Below are 21,743 nucleotides of genomic sequence, written 5' to 3' on the forward strand. Positions count from 1 at the left end.
TCATTCCATGTTTTCTGCACATCATAAAATCACACGCGACTTTTTACACTTTTTGTAATGAAATGCAGCACTAATGAAATCATCAATATGCTTCAAAAAAGCATTTTGTCGATACAATAAAAAATATATCACAATGATAATAAAAATAACAATAATAATAATAAGAAGAAGAAGAAGAATAGCTGTATTTCTGTGGTGGTTTTCTATCCTGTGGGTTCTGAGTATTACTGAAGAACAGGGTAAAAATAAGGAGGAGAATATAATATATAATTATATTATTATACAACTACAGAGTGAAATATACAGTATGATGATATAATGTTACGCTTGATTAGATGTGGTGTATATATGGTATATATATGTATGTAAATCTCTCTGAGAGTCGTCGTCCTCCTCCAGGCCTGTAGATCCACCCATGAAGGTCTTGTTAATTGTGTGATGATGTGAAGCAGGTGTGTTTCAGAAGGTTGTTGGATCTCGGCCGTGTTCCCGCGGGAGTGTGTTCTGGGTAATGGGAGCTTTGTGGTGGAGGAGATTGAGGCGTACCTGTTGCTGGACCTGCTCGCGCTGTAAATCCGGATTTTATTGAAAGGGATTCTCTTATTAACCAGCTTAAAGAGCTTTAGTGAGTCTGGCGTTCATTACAGACGCGTGTCAGAGTAAACACCCAGATAATTGAGGCGCGTTCCTCGTCTGGGTCGCGGTTAAAACAGACAGAGCCGTCAGCCGGCTGTCCGGCTCGGCTAATGAGACGCAGCGTCTCGCCGCGAGCTTGCCGTGAGACCGCCGTGAGACCGCCGTGAGACCGCCGGGCTGTACGATGCTACTTAACACGACACAGTCGCTCAAGTGCCCTAAAAAAAGACGGAAAAAGAGAGAGAGAGAACCGCGTGAGCATGTAGACACGCCACGCATAGCCATCGCTATTTCAGGCAAATCTAATAATGTTCCCAAATTCAATTTAAATGCAGATTTGAACACCAGCTCTCCAGTCTGGGGGATCTCAGACGCAGAGCAGAGCCAGAGCGCTTTAAAACACAATTTACTGCAGCAGAGCTCCCCTAACAAACATCACCTGACAAACACGACAAATCACATTACGCCCCGGCGCGGGATCACGTCCTCCTGTTACAGACAGTCGTTAGATTTACGCAAAAAAAAAAAAAAAAAAACAAGGCGAAAAAACGCAGATTCCTAAATCATTCGTCGATTTCAATCCATGTTAAGAAAGGATTCCCCACCGACCTCCTGTCTCACCCCTCTGCACCAGGACACGACTCTGATCTAACTACCCTAACAGCGCTACGCTAAATCACTTTAACTAGTGTTATACACTCTCAGAGGACACTTTATTGGAAACACTGACAGAACAGCCCCATTGCAACGAGGCAAGCATACCAATTAACTGCCAATTATATATATATATATATATATAGAAGAGCCCTAAGCTGGAAGTGCAAGGTATTATAGGTGTTTCTAATAAAGTGGCCAGTGAGCAGAAACACAGGGTATTATATTATAGGTGTTTCTAATAAAGTGGCCAGTGAGTGACAGGAAACACAAGGTATTATAGGTGTTTCCAATAAAGTGGCCAGTGAGTGACAGGAAACACAAGGTATTATAGGTGTTTCTAATAAAATGGCCACTGAGTGAGCAGAAACACAAGGTATTATAGGTGTTTCTAATAAAGTGGCCAGTGAGTGAGCGGAAACACAAGGTATTATAGGTGTTTCTAATAAAGTGGCCAGTGAGTGAGCGGAAACACAAGGTATTATAGGTGTTTCTAATAAAGTGGCCACTGAGTGAGCAGAAACACAAGGTATTATAGGTGTTTCTAATAAAGTGGCCAGTGAGTGAGCGGAAACACAAGGTATTATAGGTGTTTCTAATAAAGTGGCCAGTGAGTGAGCGGAAACACAAGGTATTATAGGTGTTTCTAATAAAGTGGCCAGAGAGCGGAAACACAAGGTGTCTGTACAAAAACCTAAAAATAGCAAAATCAGAGAAACTATATATATATATATATATATATATATTGTGGATATTTAGCATCAGTCGCTCTGCTACAGACACAGAGAGGAAAATTGTGTTTTTTTGACGCATTTCTAAATTTATATCCTCTAATCGTGCAGCTGTTGATCTGGTTGATAAAGTTGATGTAATATTCATGAGGTGCAGCGCGGAGACGCATCGCTCTGATTCACGTGTTTTACTGAAAATCAGAAAAACGGAGGAGAGGAAGAAGAAGAAGAGCAGAGGAGGAAGAGGAGTGTGTTTGTGAGTTTGGGTTGTGGGCTGCTGGCAGCGATGCTAATGTGGTTTAACGAGAGCGAGATGATTGGAGGGTACACAGCGTGTTGGGGGGGCGTGGGGGCTGGAGGTGCCTGGAATAGCAGTTCGGTTATGGAGGCAGATGATTCAGATGATTCACTCTGTATCAGTCTGATCTATTCCTGAGTCCCGCTGTGACCCACAGATCCGTAATAATAATCACACACTCTCTCAGAACCGCCAGAACCGACCTGTACAAATCATCCAGACCCGTAATAATAATCACACACTCTCTCAGAACCACCAGAACCGACCCGTACAAATCATACAGATCCGTAATAATAATCACACACTCTCTCAGAACCACCAGAACCGACCCGTACAAATCATACAGATCCGTAATAATAATCACACACTCTCTCAGAACCACCAGAACCGACCCGTACAAATCATCCAGACCCGTAATAATAATCACACACTCTCTCAGAACCGCCAGAACCGACCTGTACAAATCATCCAGACCCGTAATAATAATCACACACTCTCTCAGAACCGCCAGAACCGACCTGTACAAATCATCCAGACCCGTAATAATAATCACACACTCTCTCAGAACCACCAGAACCGACCCGTACAAATCATACAGATCCGTAATAATAATCACACACTCTCTCAGAACCACCAGAACCGACCCGTACAAATCATACAGATCCGTAATAATAATCACACACTCTCTCAGAACCGCCAGAACCGACCCGTACAAATCATACAGATCCGTAATAATAATCACACACTCTCTCAGAACCACCAGAACCGACTCGGCCTCGTACAAATCATCCAGACCCGTAATAATAATCACACACTCTCTCAGAACCGCCAGAACCGACCTGTACAAATCATCCAGACCCGTAATAATAATCACACACTCTCTCAGAACCGCCAGAACCGACTCGGCCTCGTACAAATCATCCAGACCCGTAATAATAATCACACACTCTCTCAGAACCGCCAGAACCGACCTGTACAAATCATCCAGACCCGTAATAATAATCACACACTCTCTCAGAACCGCCAGAACCGACTCGGCCTCGTACAAATCATCCAGACCCGTAATAATAATCACACACTCTCTCAGAACCGCCAGAACCGACCTCTACAAATCATCCAGACCCGTAATAATAATCACACACTCTCTCAGAACCGCCAGAACCGACCTGTACAAATCATCCAGACCCGTAATAATAATCACACACTCTCTCAGAACCGCCAGAACCGACCTGTACAAATCATCCAGATCCGTAATAATAATCACACACTCTCTCAGAACCACCAGAACCGACCCGTACAAATCATCCAGACCCGTAATAATAATCACACACTCTCTCAGAACCGCCAGAACCGACCTCTACAAATCATCCAGACCCGTAATAATAATCACACACTCTCTCAGAACCACCAGAACCGACCTGTACAAATCATCCAGACCCGTAATAATAATCACACACTCTCTCAGAACCGACTCGGCCTCGTACAAATCATCCAGACCCGTAATAAACACTTAATCTGTACCGTTTATAACAGCAGAAATCTGCACTGATCAAACATCTATAGCACTACTGTCACTGTGCTCTAATTATAATAATTCATATTTATTATAGAATTAAAGAAAGAAGGGTATTGTGTTATTCTGTATTATAAATATTGGTTTCTTATGACTTATAAACAGAAGGGATGTGACAAACAGCTACTTTGAGAATCATATAATCCATTTATTATTGATAGATGTAATAACTGGTTATAAACACATTCAGTGATTCAACATGCAATTTATAGTCATCCAATTACTGCAGTAAATCATTTTAACACATTATGTGTACTTAGATAATCAGATAATGGACGATCAGGCAGACCATCTACATATTATCTACAGTGCACAAGAGAACATCTACAAAATAACTATACAAACTACATATGTAGAACACATTTACAAAGCACCTAAAACACATCTATAGTGCATCTGTAAAACATCTACACAACATTTAAACATGTACAGCAAGTCTATAAACAATGTAAAATACTACAGAGCATCTAAAAAAGAGAACATCTAAAAAACATCTACATCATATCTTTAAACATCTACATGACATTTAATCATGTAAAGCAAATCTGTAAACCATTTAAAACACATCTACAGAACATCTACAGAACATTTAAAAGAGAGAACATCCACAGAGCAACTACAAAACATCTAAACAACGTGTAAAAATCTGCAGCACTTCTGTAAACCACCTACAGCATATCTAGAGAGCATCTACAGAACACCTAAGACGGAAAACATCTATAAAAACATCTGCAGCACATCTTTAAACAGATATCATTGATCACAAAATAAAGAATCTATAAACCATCTACAGAGCATCCACATAACATCTAAATAAGAGATTATCTTCAGAGCATCGACAAGACATCTACAGCACACCTTTAAACATCTACACAACCTCTACAGCACATTTATAAAACATCTACGCAACATCTACACATCATATTCAAAAGGAGGACATCTACAGAACATCTACATAGCATCTAAAAACATCTACCGAACTTAAAAAAACACATACAGCACGTCTTTAAGCATCTACACAACACAGATAAAACATTTACAAAACATCTACAGCAGATAGATTTATAAATAGACAGATTGGTCAGTTATTGATCCCAGTGAAAAATAAGGATTTTTTTTTTTTTCTGATATTTCCCTCACCGCTGCAGATCAGCACACACAGCCTCCAGCAGCGGGTTCAGGTGTACATTAGCGCGCCCATGTGTGTGACGGAGAGTGTGTGTGTATAGTGTGTGTGTAGTGTGTGTGTGTGTGTGTGTCTCGAGGCAGTAGTTCAGTGGTTTAATTCAGAACAGCTGATTTCTCCTCTCTCTGCAGGAAGCGTCTCTGATCTGTCAGCAGGGGGAAGTTCTGTGTAATTTAAAAAGCTCCGCCCCCTTTTCTGCTCTTGGGTTCGGCCAGTGTACTGCAGGGATTTACGGAGCTAGCCCCGCCCCGCTAACGGCCCTGGCTCCGCCTACTCCTCTGTGATGTCAGCCTCCTAAAAAAATCACTTTTTATATTAAACCTGGATTAAAAGACAACAGTTTATCAGTTCTGCAGTTTCAGTGATGTAGTCTGAGTTTCTGCTCTACTTATACTGCATGTATTTAATACCTTATTTAAATTATACTGGAATGATGAATAATTAACAAAACACAACACATCTATAAAACATCTATGACACATTTACGAAACATCAGCAAAATATATATAGCATGTCTGCAAAACATCTACAGGACTTCTGCAAAACATCTACAGCACATATACAGCACATCTTTAAAACATCTACAGGACATCTATAAAACATCTACAGCACATATACAGCACATCTTTAAAACATCTACAGGACATCTATAAAACATCTACAGCACATATACAGCACATCTTTAAAACATCTACAGGACATCTATAAAACATCTACAGCACATATACAGCACATCTTTAAAACATCTACAGGACATCTATAAAACATCTACAGCACATATACAGCACATCTTTAAAACATCTACAGCACATATACAGCACATCTTTAAAACATCTACAGCACATATACAGCACATCTTTAAAACATCTACAGGACATCTATAAAACATCTACAGCACATATACAGCACATCTTTAAAACATCTACAGGACATCTGCAAAACATCTATTGCACATATACAGCACATCTTTAAAACATCTACAGGACATCTGCAAAACATCTATAGCACATATACAGCACATCTTTAAAACATCTACAGGACATCTGCAAAACATCTATAGCACATATACAGCACATCTTTAAAACATCTACAGGACATCTGCAAAACATCTACAGCACATATACAGCACATCTATAAAACATCTACAGGACTTCTGCAAAACATCTACAGCACATATACAGCACATCTTTAAAACATCTACAGGACATCTGCAAAACATCTATAGCACATATACAGCACATCTTTAAAACATCTACAGGACATCTGCAAAACATCTATAGCACATATACAGCACATCTTTAAAACATCTACAGGACATCTGCAAAACATCTATAGCACATATACAGCACATCTTTAAAACATCTACAGGACATCTGCAAAACATCTATAGCACATATACAGCACATCTTTAAAACATCTACAGGACATCTGCAAAACATCTATAGCACATATACAGCACATCTTTAAAACATCTACAGGACATCTGCAAAACATCTATAGCACATATATAAAACATCCATAGAACAGCTACAAACCATACACAGCACATATATAAAACAGAACATCTACAGAACATCAACACATCTACAACACATCTATGAAACATCTACAAAACATCTAAAGCATGTCTGTAAAACATCTACAGGACATCTGCAAAACATCTATAGCACATCTATAAAACATCTGCAAACATCTATAAAATATCTACAGCCCACCTATAACACCAGCAAACGTCTACAGCATATCTGCAAAACATCTACAAGACATGGATGAAGTGTCTACAAACATCCACAACACATTTTTAAAAACTCAGAAAATATCTACAGCACATCTAGAAAACATCCATAGAACAGCTACAGAACAAATACAATACATACTGTATATAGAACATCTACAAAACATCTGCAGCACTTCTGTAAAGCATCAACAGCAAATCTATAAAACATCTGCAGCACATCTGTAAAACATCTACAAACATCCACATCACATCCACATCCACCACTAGGTTACCTGTATGTGGTGGAGTAATACGCACATTAAGAGATTTGGTTACAGTGCATTACCGGCTGGTAGCGGCACTCATACAATCCCTCTCAGCCAATCACATTGCAGGGTCTGAACTACAGTAACTGTGGTATAATATAGTGATATAAGTTTTATAGCATGACTTTTGGACCTTTTTGGCTTTTTTATGTTATTCTGTGGGTCAGAAGATCAGTATTTTAGTGCAGAATTCAGAAACGTTTGAAACGTCAATCAAACGCTGAGCTGTAAAGTTTTATTTTCTGCAGAATAAAGAAACCCACCTACACAGACCCGACCCGGCGTTCTCTCAGAACCGGTTCTGTACGCGGTGTTATTTTATTCAGGACTGGAGAACAGAGAGACAGCAGGACTGAACTGTCTCTCTGCTGCTGCTGCTGCTGCTGTCTGACTCTTCAAACAGCAGCACTCGCTCATCGTTTGACTCATCTTTAACCGACTGTCTGGTTATCTGTCGGTTCTGATCTGTATGGGCTTTACAGAGTAAACAGAGTATAGAGGAGTATATGTAGAGTATATGTAGAGCATATGTAGAGGATTGCAGAATTCATAATATCGAGAAATTCTGAATAACTGTGTCAAACACAGTCTGTATAAAGTACCTTCTGATTCATATTAATGGTCATTTTAATTTTGTGGGCAGCTAAAATTAAAACTATATACCTTATATTGTATATTGTAGACAATCTTGACAATGCTTTATTATATTGTATCTTTATCTTATCAATAATTTTATTAGTGCAGTTCTTCTCCTGTCAGATTAACTCTAATTCTAATTCTAATTCTAATTATTCTCTTCTCTGCTGAAACTGAGTCTCAGTCCTTAATCATGTTAATCTAAAGAGCTAAAGGCTAAAGCTGCTGTTTCCATGTGGGTCAGCCAGACGTCTTCCTGTAGCAGTTTTTTTTTTCTCCAGTTTCTAAGAGTCTTTATTTGAAGGTGTAGAAACAGAACTCACCGCTCTCTGACTTCATCTGTAATTTCTCTAAAGACTAAAAGAACTTCTACTTTTAATAGTTACAGAGTTATGTGTTTTATCTGTGTCTTTTTCTAGTTATTATGATGATGAAAGTGTGAATGTGAATGAATGCTTCTGTTGGATTTTGCACCATTTCAGGTTATTGACTGAACATAAAGAGCTTAAAACTGTTGGAGGTGTTCTAAAACTTTTGACCAGTATAGTCAATAATGTAATAATTATAATTATTGTGACAGGCTTTGTTAACAATACAGTTACGTCTGTCATGATAACAGTTATAATAGTAATAGATAATAAATTGACACAGAAAATAATGCGATTAAACAATATTAAAAGATAAATCGTTAAAAAGGTGAATGTAATTGGACTAAAGAAATACTTGAAATACTAAATGTACTACATAAAACTGCTGTTTTTAACAAATTTAGGATACTTCCATGACTTAATGTTCAGACAAGAAATAAAAAACAAATTGTGCTATACTATTGAGGTCACGTCCTTACTATATTATAAAGCAATAATGTAATTATTGTGACAGACCTAGTTGAATAAATGAATAAATGAATGAAGTTACACTCATATAATGCCTTTCTAGAAACCCAAGAATAATTTACAATCCTGTTTTTTTTTTTTTTTTGCATACAATCGTTTATACTCAGCACTCATCCGCAAACCAGTGAGAGGCAACAGCCAATCGTGCACAACATACTCTCAACCGGAAACCACTGTCCACCTGGGGAACTGCAGTTTACCCAGTTTATCTCCATGTTTTTGGATTGTGGAGGAAATCCACGCAAATACAAGGAGAACATGGAAACTCCACCCAGATAGGGACTTGAACCCAAGACCCCAGCACTCCAATCCGCCCAATATTTACCAGTACAACTGTTCTTTACGATATTTAACTTTTAGAGTATTTTATTAATTACCCAAACATTAGTCCAAAAGTGTTTGAAATCATTTCTCATCATCTTCAGATCTTCAGATTTCATCATCAGCCTCCATGTTTTATCTCTGCTCCATCATTATCAGTGTGTGGTTGGATGTGAGGATATTATTGGGTGATAATGAAGATTTTAAATGAGGTTTTAAACACACCTGAGCCGACAGCTCCGGGCTGGTTCTTGGTTATGAAGACCAAGGGCACCAGGTGGATAACACCACACTGGTTCAACTGAGTGACCGCAACACACACACACACTATACACACACACAACTGGCATTCAGTCTCCAAAACAGGGATTATACTGATTAAAACCCAGCAGCCAAGAATTCTACCCTCCAGCACACACACACACACACACACACACACACACACACACACACACAAACACACACTTTCCATTACTGCTTGAGAGAAATGAAGCGTGAAACCTAATGCTGACACACACACACACACACACACACACACACGCACACACAAAACCAAGTGACTAAACCAGGCTCCACAGGTACACATTGATGATGGGGCTGCACTATACATTTTAAACATATTTTTATCATTATTGCAATATGACTTGCAATATCACTGTGAATAACAGCAAACTCAAACTGCATAACTCACATACAGCAACAAACATAACGAGGTTGGAGGTAGAGTGAGGCAGAGCAAGGTAGAGTGAAGGTAGAGTGAGGTAAGTTAATGTAGATGTGTGTGGTAGAGTGAGGTACACTGAGGCAGAGCAAAAGTAGAGCGAGGTAGAGCAAGGGCATAGTGTGGAAGTGTGGTAAAGTGATGTCGATTGAGGTACACTGAGGTAGAACAAGGTAGAACAAAGGTAGAGTAAAGGTAGAGCAAGGTACACTGAGGTAAAGGGAAGGAAGCGTGAGGTAGATTAAGGTAGACCAGAAGTAGAGTGAGGTACAGTGATGTAGAGTAAAGGTAAAGTGAGGTAGAGCGAGGATATAGAATGGTAGTGTAGTAGAGTGATGTAGATTGAGATACAGTAAGGTAAAGCGAGGTACAGTGAGTTCAAACAAAGGCAGAGTAAAGGTAGAGCAAGATACACTGAGGTAAAGGGAAGGTAGCGTGAGGTAGATTAAGGTAGAGCAGAAGTAGAGTGAGGTACAGTGAGGTAGAGTAGGGTAGAGCAAGGATAAAGCATGGTAGTGTTGTAGAGTGATGTAGATTGAGGTAGAGCGAGATAAAATGTTATGTAGATTGAGATACACTGAGGTGGAGCGAGGTAGAGTGAGGGAATAGCATGGAAGTGTGGTAGAGGGAAGTACATTAAAGTAGAGCAAAAGTAGAGTCAGGTACACAAAAGTAGAGCAAAGGTAAAGTGAGGTACACTGAGGTAGAGCAAGGTCATAGTGTGGAAGTGTGGTAGAGTGATGTAGCTTGGGATACAATGAGATGAAATAGAGTGATATAGACCAAGGGAATAGTGTGGTAGAGCGGTAGAGTCATATAGATTGAGATAGAGCAAAGTTAGCATGATGTACATTAAGATACACTGAGGTAGAGCATAGGTAGAGTGAGGTAGAGCGAGGGTATAGTGTGGTAAAGTAATGTAGATTAAGGTAGAGTAAAGGTATACAGTGAGGTCACACTAAACACTCATACCAAGCGGTTTTCTTGGGGGAAAAAAGGGCAGCCAAATCAAGAGCTGAAAAATCTTTGAGAAGATTAAATTCAATATCTTAATTTCAGGATTTCCAACAAAATTACCTCACACCAGATTTTCTGTTCATATTGTGCATCCCTACATCCTGTTATCTTTCATAAAGTTTTCCTCTACTCCAGAATCTTTTAAAACCAAATTGGAAACTACTTTGAACTGTCCTGGCATTTAATCCTTCTGAACTGTTTCTTAGATTAAAAGTATCTAACTTTATTTTACACTTGATGAGTTTTAAATGTGCTGTGTAAATAAATCTGACTTGATTTGGGTGGACTAGTCTCTACCCTGTGTCTCTATGTTGAGTTGATTTTACAGCAGACCACCTCACTATTGCTCAGCTAGAATTACATTACATTTTATTGCAGCTGCATTACAGAGTTTTACCTCAGTTATAGCAACAGTTCAGTCCAGTCCGGCCGAGCGAGTTCTGGTTCTAGTCTGCAGGTTTTAGGACAGTAGGAGTGAAGAGCTGGAGCTGGAGCTGGAAAATAGAGAGAGAGGAAAGAGTGAGAAATGACTTTTTAGTTTCAGATTTAGGAATTAGATTTTCTTTGTTTGATTTGAAATGTTTAGTGCGACTTGTGATAGAATGGAACTGAAAATAAGGTTGGTTACATTTTAAAAACTGGAATTGGACACTAATAGAAAGTGATTAGAATTGGGACTGGTTTTGACTTGCTTTGGTATTGAATCAGGCAATGGAATTGGGTCTGTGAATGGAGGTGGTATTGTTCTTAAAGACTGAAATTGGCTTAATCTTGAGAGTAGATTGGATTTAGGATTGGAATTGAAATTGGACATAGGAATGGGAATAGATTGGCAAATTGACTGACAATGGGATTGCGAATTAATTTTAGTATTGGCACTGGTACTGGTAGTAGAATTAGAATTGGGATTAATGATTGGATTTCAATTTAATTGGGACTGAAAATAGGTTTGGTAATGGGTTTAGAATTGAGATTGATGCAATTGAGAACTGATTCTGGCATTGATTTATCATAGCTTGACACTATTATTAGATTTGAGATTGACTATTGGATTGGGATAATCCAATAATGATTTTGTCAGCAGTGGTTCTGGCATTAGAATTGAGTGTAGGACTGGGACTAACATTGGACTAAAGGGCTTAGTCTTGGGGGAAGATTGACATTGTAGGAATTGGAGTTCAAATTGAAATTGGAATTGGACATTGGGGGTATGGACACTTGGATTAGGATTGGATTTAAGCATTGACACTTGCAGTGTGGCTGACATTACAATTGGTATTGACTATAATTGAAATTAAGAGTGGATTATGGCACTAGTATTGGTACTTGGATTAGAATTTGGATTGACTATTGGACTGAAAACGTATAATGGCATTGATATAGCAGTGGTGCTGGAATTAAAACTGGAAATGGGTTTGGGGATTAAGATTTAGGATTAGAATTGGGACTGATGCAATTGAGAATGGATTATGGCATTGGCACCAGCATTGGTACTAGTATTAGATTTGAGATCGACTATTGGATTGAAATAGCTTTATGATGGTTTATAATTGGAGAGTTGGATTGAGAACATATGGCTTTGAGTATTAGGGGATTGGAATTAAAATTGAAATTGTAATTGAGCATTAATATAGTAAGTTAATTGGGATGGACAGTTTGATTGGAAATGGATTTAAGGATTGACACTAGCAGTGTTGCTGGCATTACAATTGATATTGACTAGAATTGATATGGATTGATGATGGGATTGAGAATGGATTGTGGCACTGGCACTAGTATTAATACTAGGATTAAAATTTGGATTGACTATTGGATTGAGAACATATTATGGCATTGGCACTAGCAGTTGTTCTGGCGTTAAATTGGGAATGGAACTAAGACTTTGACTTCGATTGGGATTGTTATTGGGGACTGTTTTAAGTCTGGGAGTAGATTGGAATTGACACTGAGACTGGAAATTTGGAAACTCTATTGTAAATCATTTGTAGGAATATTATCCTTAACATACAATTTCCATGTGGTAGTCGGAGTGATGAGAGAAAGTTCCTTGGAATTGTAGGTTTTTGCTTATTTGTATTTCCCATAACGGTCTGATTAACAATATTCAGAGGTGTTTTTCTCTTCCACAGTCTATTGGAACGGGTTTTTCCTTTATCCGCTCGTTCCTTTCATTGGTGGATGTTTTGGATTAGGTTCAGCAGGAAGTCAGCCGAAGGTGAAATATTTAAGTGTTTACTGTGGAATTCTCCATTCATCTTTTCTTACACTTCTTCTGGAACTAATGTCTGTGTTTTTTTTCTCTCTTTTTCCTCATAAATTCACTCCTTTTTAGTCGGTGTGTGCGACTGCGACCTTTCACACGTTTTACAGATAGCGATTCCCTGGGCTTAGATGAAAGTTCCTGCAGGAAATATCTCTCTTTTTTCTGCTTAAACCTTAATTAAATGGCCTAAAGTCTGCATAATTCAGGACGATAAGCCTCTATTGATGTTTGGTCTTCACCTCCCCCTCAGTTCCTCACTTCTTTTCTTCTTTTCTTTGGCGAAATCTTGGGTGAAAGCGTGTGGCTGGGCCGTGTGAGGAGACCTTTCGGGGGGGGAGTGGTGGTCTTCTGCTGAAGGCTATTTGCTGAGGAACGGCAGATTATAATCAGACGCAGGAGTGGTGGAGGTGGAGGTGTTCCAAACCTCCGACCGCTGAAGGGGACGTTCCTTGCTTTGTCCTGAGAGAAAATGTCATGACTAGAAGCCCGGCTACGAGCAGACACTCTGACCAAGAAGCAGGACTGATAAGCACTAGCGTTAGCATGCTAGTACTTTATTTTATTAAAAGCTTTAGACCTTTTGTACAGAGAGAGAGAGAAAAAGCAGAGTGGCACTGGCACTAGTGTTGGTGTTAGGATTAGAATTGAGATTTAATTGGGGTAACTGTTGGATTAGGATTGGGATTTAGTACTGACACTAGGATTAGAACAAGGATTGAGTTGGGACTGGTGATGGAACTGGGAATAGAATTTGGCATTGGCTCTAGTATTGGTTTTAGGAGTAGAATTGGCATTTAATTGGGACTAGCTGCCAGACCAGGAATGGAATTTAGTACTGACACTAGCAGTGGTTTAAGGATTAGAATTGGGATTTAATTGGGACTAACTGTGGGATTAGGAATGGGATTTAGTACTAACACTAGCAACAGGACTGGGATTAGAACAGGAATTGAGTTGGGACTAGCTGTGGGATATAGAATGGAATTTGAAATAGGCTGAAGCATTGGTATTAGGATTAGAATTGGGATTTAATTGGGACTAACTGTGGGATTAGGAATGGGATTTAGTACTAACACTAGAGAGAGAATATAAGGGGCACTGTCAATCAAACTTTTTGACAGGTGACCTTTTGACCTTTGCACTATCAATCAAACTTTTTGACAGGTGACCTTTTGACCTTTGCTAGGTGCCCTTTGACCTCTCCCCCACAGCACATGCCTCCTTTTCTGGAATGTGACCTTTGACCCCTCAGATCACCCTATGATGCTGTCAGTTATTAATTATGTTTTCAATCATCTGTAATTACTTTTGACCTTTGCCATGTGCCCTTTGACCCCTCAGATCACCCTATGATGCTGTCAGTTATTAATTATGTTTTCAATCATCTGTAATTACCATTGACCCCTCAGATCCCCTGACCCTTGAACTCTCTTAATTATTTTTCTGATATCAATGACTACGAGTCTCCGGTAATTATTAACTGGTGGCGTGTAATTACCCCTGCCATTCGTCATTCATGTTTTGGATATGAGGTAATTTAAACCATGGTGACACACCGCCCCGCCCATCCCTCCGCCCTTCCTGCCCCATCCCCACCTCTTCCCGTCCCGCCCAGCCCCGCCCCCATCATTATTCAGATTGTCCTGATTGGTCAAACAAAAATTCCCGCCAAAAGTATTGACCAATAAGGTTGTTATTCCTATGGAGCAATCACAGCAAGCCTACGAGTGAAATGTGTATTTAAGAGTTAGCGAGATGTGTGAAGGACCGAGAGAACGGAGCAATGGCTTGTGTTTCTGAGGTTGCTGAAAACCAAAGCTTCCCATACCGGGATTCGAACCCGGACCGTCTGGATGAAAGCCAGAAATCCTACGCGTTAGACCATATGGGAGGATCTGTAGAAGAAGAGCACGATGACGAGAATCTAAAAAGGTACCGAACAAGGGAGAGCATTCCTGAACCAATCGCTCAAGGAGCGCTCAAGGATCGAGTCTGGCGTTTGTCAGATGGAACTTACTTCGGATATGTTTTTCTTAAGGATATATATAGCGTTGCTATGTACGTCGGAAAAACGGATAGATACGATGATGCCTCAGCTCGTTTTACTTTGAACCATATAGAATGGTTTAGCTTCAGAAGACACTGCTCTGTTTTTAATGCCTACGTCATTTACAGAAATACAGAATGCAGCCCATTTTTTCAGGAGAACATGAATTTAATTTGGAAACCTCTGAATACAGGAAAGTCTAGGCGTTTTAATCTCGCGCCGGTTATGACAAGCCTCGGATGTAATGTAAGCCTCAGTGTCATTCAAGATTTAAAATGCTATGCAATTGAAAATGACCTGCACTCGTGCGATTTCCAGGTTGTTTTTAATTCAGAAGACTTTAAAAGAATGAATCGTGTCTACTTCGCAATAATTGACAGTCTGTTCTATATGAACAAATAGATTTTCTGATTATTGTCAAACATACAAAACCAACATTAATTATATTCTTAAACATTAAACGTTTAGGTACCACTTTATAATAAGACTACCTTTATAAAGGGTTTATAAATTGTTTACAATTAGTTTATTAATGGTTACTAATTAGGTTGTAAATGCCTTAAAAACCATTAATAATCAGTTATAACACATACGTAGAAAGGGCAACAATGACCTGTTGTTTGCCAAATAGTGAACCCACAGCCATCTATATTGTTAAATTTCAGATCTTTTCAGATACTCACTCAACTTGCTTCTCCATCTCCATATCCTCCATCAGTCAACATCAGTTTAACCATTTAACTCCCAAGTTTAATCATTCCACCACTAACTCTTTTAGTCATTTATAATAATGTGGTGTATATTATCATATGAAATAATAAAATTGACATCTAAGGGCTAAGCAATAATTACCCCTTACCTTGACATTTTCAGCATACTATCTGAAATCATCCTTGGGGTTGTCACAGATATTGATATAATGTTGCCAGGCGCTAATGTTCAAAGAACATGAAAGTGCTGTTGTGATCCTTAAGGTTGAGTGGAATCTTCTTTAGGACAGCATTCCAGATGTAACTTCCTTTACTGGTTTGCTGCAGGCAATTTCACTGCAAGTAATTACTGCAGCTCCCAGCATGTAGTTTTCCATTTTGCTTTTGCCGATCAAGATTTTCAAATTGTAGATGAGTATTTGTTAATGAGTTACAAACACTTATAACCACTAAAAGGGAGCCTTATTGTAAAGTGTAAAACACGTCACTATTTATTAATGAGTTACAAACACTTATAACCACTAAATAGGAGCCTTATTTTAAAGTGTAAAACACTTCACTATTTATTAATGAGTTACAAATGTAAGTGATATTTAAGACTACTTTTCTACGTAATATATGAAATATGTAGTATATACATTCATCTTTTATTTTATTTTAGGATCAGAATGTTTCATTGTTGAAACTGTGACAGACTGTGATGCTGTGACAGACGAAAGTGTGCTATATCATCCATTTCAAAGTAAGTTTTTATTAATTTTTGATTAAAAATAATTATTTAATTTCAAACGTGATGATTTGATTCCTTCAATATGAAACTCAAATTTTATATATTTATATTTACTGATGTAGTAATTTAATTTACTTTCTAAAAAGTTACATGATACATTTAAGTAAACTACTGTAACAGTTGTTTTTAACAAACTTTGCTAAAAATGTACAAAAGTATATTTGGAAATAAGTATTTTAGAAGTATACTGAATTACATTAAACTGAAAGTCTATTTAAAATACACTATATTGTACTTTTAAAAAGTATGATCGAATTTCACTTTCAAACATTTGATGAAAGCATAATATTAATTTACTTTTAATATATTTTAAGTAATTGCATAAATCTATTAGCATATTTACAGCATACTTAGAAACTTCTCACTATGTTTTAAGTATAGTATATATTTTATATATTAAGTAAGTATATATTTTTTTCACCAGGGTTAGTAGCCTCATTTCATGACATTTCATGTGGTTCATTCACACCTTGACTATTTTTGTCAAAAATATTAGAAAATATATTTTTTTGATTTATCATTTCTCAGTTTTTTTGTTACGACACATAGAATGTACAGTATACAGGTGTAAAATGTTTCATTTTGTTTCTTTTTTTGCTGATGCTTATGCTTTTTTGCTCTTTTTCTCTATGTGTGTGTATAAGTGTGAGTGAACACTCCCTAAAAGATGTGTGCACATTATTGCTGCAAGATTGTTAAGCATCCAGCTCTGCAGATGTAAAGAAAAGCATGAACATAACCAGTTAACAAAGATATGGAGCAACAAATACACCAGAGTATGTTAAAGACGCTCTCTAGAATAGCACTGTAAATAAACCCTGCTACAAGTACAGGACAGTATTGAATAACAGTGGTCACTGTGATTATCAGAATTATGCTAACTGCTTTTCTCTTTGCCTGATTAGCCTCGTCTCTCTCCTTCCCTTTCTGACCTGGACCTGGATGCTTCAGTGCCCTGACTACAGCTAAACAGCAGAATAGTTTAATAATGAGGAAAACTGACCAAAGTGGCAGGACAGAATAAATAAAGATGTTATTGACATTTAAGGGAATGAACATACAGATTATACAATAGCCAAGAACTCCCATCCATGCAGCAGCAGAACATGCCAGCCTGTATCTCAGGGGCTTGTACTTCAGGAAAGTGACAGGATGGACCACCGCCATGTAACGCTCCACACAGATCAAACAGAGAAACAGAGGACGGGCGCAGATAAATACTCCCCCATAAAAACTACTAATGGTGTAAATTCTAAACAGACAAAACTAAGAACGTAGAATAAACATGCAGATGAACATCTCGTTAACAGTCAGATTGAGGCCGAAAACTCAGGTAAACCCACAATGAAATTGATTGCATAACCTGGAATGTACATAGGGTCTGTATATCCTGCCCAAGGATTCCTGCTTGTAGCATTTCTAAACAGGTTTGAGATGGGTGTGCTGGAAAGCCCATCAGAGACGTTCATCTTCAGAGTGCACACCCCTTCTCACGATAAAATATGAAATCTGAAATAAATTACACAAAGAAAATTATATAAGGGCCAAATATAATGAAACAAACAGTCTGTTTTCTTTATCAGAACAAATTCATTGTATAGTGTTTTTTTTTTTTTTGTGCATAGATCTAGATCAACATAGATCTAACGTGTTCAGTTGATACAGTCATGATAAATATCATAACTACCATAGTAAACCATAGTAATGATAGTACAGTTAAAAAGTGATCTCACCTTTCAGTCATAAACAGAATGCAGGATACCACAAGAAGAATACATTAGTATATTAATTTAATGGACTGACTAATTATCAATTCACATTAGTTTAAACATTATTAATCATTATATTTTAACTTAATTAAATTCTAAATTCATTATAATTTACAGCATTCTTAAGCCTAAATTGTACAAATTAGTGTTGTATAAAATGTCTTAACTAGTATTATTTAACAATGTTCATTACTGTCATAAGTACTGTGATGCATCCTTCCTGTAAATTGTTTCTGAGTTCAGCATTGTTGAGAACTGCACCCTTAAAATGATCAGTGTATTGTTCTGAGAACAGCAACATCTTTATCTGATACACAGATGCTCTTCTTTGTCATCAGTTTCAACTTAAAGTGATGTTTATTTGATGGGGTAGGATTTGGTGGTCTACTAGGTTTTGTATAGTTATTAGGGTTTCTCTATAATATTAAATAAATAAAATCTAATTAAATCCAAGCTCAAATGTTACACAATAAATGGTAAATAAATTGATTCTTATGAGTTTTTCTACTACTGTAAATATGCCATTTTAAATACAACAGCATTAATATACAATAACCTTTTTTCAAATCATTATGTATATATTTTACTTTAAAGTAAGTAAACGTCAGAAGATATTCCATAATAAAAATATATATATTTCTTAATGCATACGTACTGTATAGGCAGAAAAACTTTAGATCCATAAGTAGTCAAGAAAAGCAGACATCTGGCTAATTTACCATAAAAGGCATCTGTTTGAGTGTGTGTGTGACTTTATTTAATTTATGACATGTGATTTTTCATGCATTTAAATGTATGCTAAGCTAATGTCAGTAAGGTAAATGCCAGTAATGTTTGACATGAAGGGTAGCAGTTTTATGTAGCATACATCAATGTAAATTCAATAAATATTGACTAAATGCAATAAAAAATTCAAACAAAAAAAACTTTTCATGTGATGTAAACTACATCCAACATCAACAAAAATAAAATCTACAGCCAGAGTTATGTGGTTATGTGACAGTCCTTTCAGTTATAGGCAGTTCAGTTATAAGCATTAATATACTGTATGACGTGTACTATTTTAATGGTAGCAGTATAACATGGTAGAGTTATATGTTAATCCCTGGTTTAACACTAGAATGACAAAGACAGTAATTTTGATTAATTATTTACACAAGAAACCACCTGTATAAGTGGATGGGTTACTTTTATTGTATTAGATTATTTTTAGCATTGTTATGGAATTTTTACTACAGAACACAATAAGTGCACATGAACAGCTTCTCTTTTTAATGCTATTTCAGTGTCTGACCGCTGCTATTGTTCACCTCAGAAACAGCTCAGAATCATGCTTTCATTTACTAAACACAGTAAATGTAAAACTGTATATAAACAGTACATAATCACTTTTTTTTACACAAATACCAATGTTTAAACTCTCTCTCACATTATTTATGTTTCACTTAGAAATGACATAAACAAGGTGTAATAAGTTTCTTCAATGTATTAGAATTAGTCTACTCTTTAAGTAAATGTAAGTAATAAAGAAAATAAAAAATAAGAAAAATAAGAAACAAACACTCAAATATATTTCACCTCAATTAAGTGGGTACATAATTAGCAATAACAATAAGTAAATGATCAATATTGTTTTCAATCTGTAGAGTTATATTAGTAACTTTCACATGTATAAATAAGTAATTAGTATAAATATATAAATATTATATTATAAAGAAATAATAAAATATTATTAGTGTAAGTAGTATGATTTTTATTTGTACAAGATTTTAAAATGAGGCCAGTTCAACAGCCTGATCTTTAATCTTATGTTGTGTTCAGTACAAATGCAAAACAAAAGAAACATGTAAATAAATTACAAACCAAATACAAATGTGTGAAAAAGGTCACCTGTCAGAGACAATGCATGAGTTTAAATTAATGTTGTAAAGGAGATTAGGGGAGTAAGATATTCAACTTTGTTAATGTATAAATAAATGAAAGAAAGACAATTGTTATTATTTAACATTAACCTTTACTGAAAAAAATTGCTTGAGTACAATATATGGTTACAAATGAATATTAGCAGGATACAAAATACTTCAATAGTAATATTTTAAGAACTGCAAACTTGAAGCAGAATTGCGAAAACTAGAGCTACAGCAAATCTCTAGCTACATTCAAACTGCTTAAAATATTAGAAAATATTTTTTCTGATTTAACATTTCTCAGATTTTTTGTTGTAACACATAGAATATTATGAAAGCCCATTCCCGCCACCTAAAAAATGAAAAATAATCCAACACAATCTTGTATTATTATTAAGTAAACCGCTATCTAAATATTTTGAAATACTAAGTCATTGTTTTGAGATAGTAAGTCATTATATTGAGATAGTATCTCAAAATAATGACTTAGTATTTCAAAATATTTAGATAGCGGTTTACTTAATAATAATACAAGATTGTGTTGGATTATTTTTCATTTTTTAGGTGGCGGGAATGGGCTTTCATAATATTCTATGTGTTACAACAAAAAATCTGAGAAATGTTAAATCAGAAAAAATATTTTCTAATATTTTAAGCAGTTTGAATGTAGCTAGAGATTTGCTGTAGCTCTAGTTTTCGCAATTCTGCTTCAAGTTTGCAGTTCTTAAAATATTACTATTGAAGTATTTTGTATCCTGCTAATATTCATTTGTAACCATATATTGTACTCAAGCAATTTTTTTCAGTAAAGGTTAATGTTAAATAATAACAATTGTCTTTCTTTCATTTATTTATACATTAACAAAGTTGAATATCTTACTCCCCTAATCTCCTTTACAACATTAATTTAAACTCATGCATTGTCTCTGACAGGTGACCTTTTTCACACATTTGTATTTGGTTTGTAATTTATTTACATGTTTCTTTTGTTTTGCATTTGTACTGAACACAACATAAGATTAAAGATCAGGCTGTTGAACTGGCCTCATTTTAAAATCTTGTACAAATAAAAATCATACTACTTATACTAATAATATTTTATTATTTCTTTATAATATAATATTTATATATTTATACTAATTACTTATTTATACATGTGAAAGTTACTAATATAACTCTACAGATTGAAAACAATATTGATCATTTACTTATTGTTATTGCTAATTATGTACCCACTTAATTGAGGTGAAATATATTTGAGTGTTTGTTTCTTATTTTTCTTATTTTTTATTTTCTTTATTACTTACATTTACTTAAAGAGTAGACTAATTCTAATACATTGAAGAAACTTATTACACCTTGTTTATGTCATTTCTAAGTGAAACATAAATAATGTGAGAGAGAGTTTAAACATTGGTATTTGTGTAAAAAAAAGTGATTATGTACTGTTTATATACAGTTTTACATTTACTGTGTTTAGTAAATGAAAGCATGATTCTGAGCTGTTTCTGAGGTGAACAATAGCAGCGGTCAGACACTGAAATA

At 36.4% G+C, this 21,743-nt stretch overlaps 1 protein-coding gene, 2 long non-coding RNA genes and 1 other non-coding gene across 5 annotated transcripts in view; 2 read left to right on the top strand and 2 right to left on the bottom strand.

Moving 5' to 3' along the window:
- znf385b (zinc finger protein 385B) overlaps positions 1 to 21,743 on the top strand; it is a 264,267-nt gene that overhangs the window by 146,876 nt on the left and 95,648 nt on the right. The gene's annotated exons all lie outside the window — the stretch shown is intronic.
- LOC125804903 (uncharacterized) lies at positions 3,452 to 3,807 on the bottom strand. The gene is made up of 3 exons (XR_007441127.1): positions 3,738 to 3,807; positions 3,612 to 3,674; positions 3,452 to 3,548 (listed from the first exon to the last, which is right to left on the bottom strand). It is a non-coding gene; the product is annotated as an uncharacterized LOC125804903 (long non-coding RNA).
- LOC111190648 (uncharacterized) lies at positions 9,570 to 10,662 on the top strand. Its single transcript, XR_002649166.2, has 2 exons — positions 9,570 to 9,910; positions 10,115 to 10,662. It is a non-coding gene; the product is annotated as an uncharacterized LOC111190648 (long non-coding RNA).
- Positions 14,795 to 14,866, bottom strand: trnae-uuc (transfer RNA glutamic acid (anticodon UUC)). The gene has a single exon. It is a non-coding gene; the product is annotated as a tRNA-Glu (tRNA).

Source organism: Astyanax mexicanus, chromosome 11, assembly GCF_023375975.1.
Source record: "Astyanax mexicanus isolate ESR-SI-001 chromosome 11, AstMex3_surface, whole genome shotgun sequence".
Classification (NCBI taxonomy): domain Eukaryota; kingdom Metazoa; phylum Chordata; class Actinopteri; order Characiformes; family Acestrorhamphidae; genus Astyanax; species Astyanax mexicanus.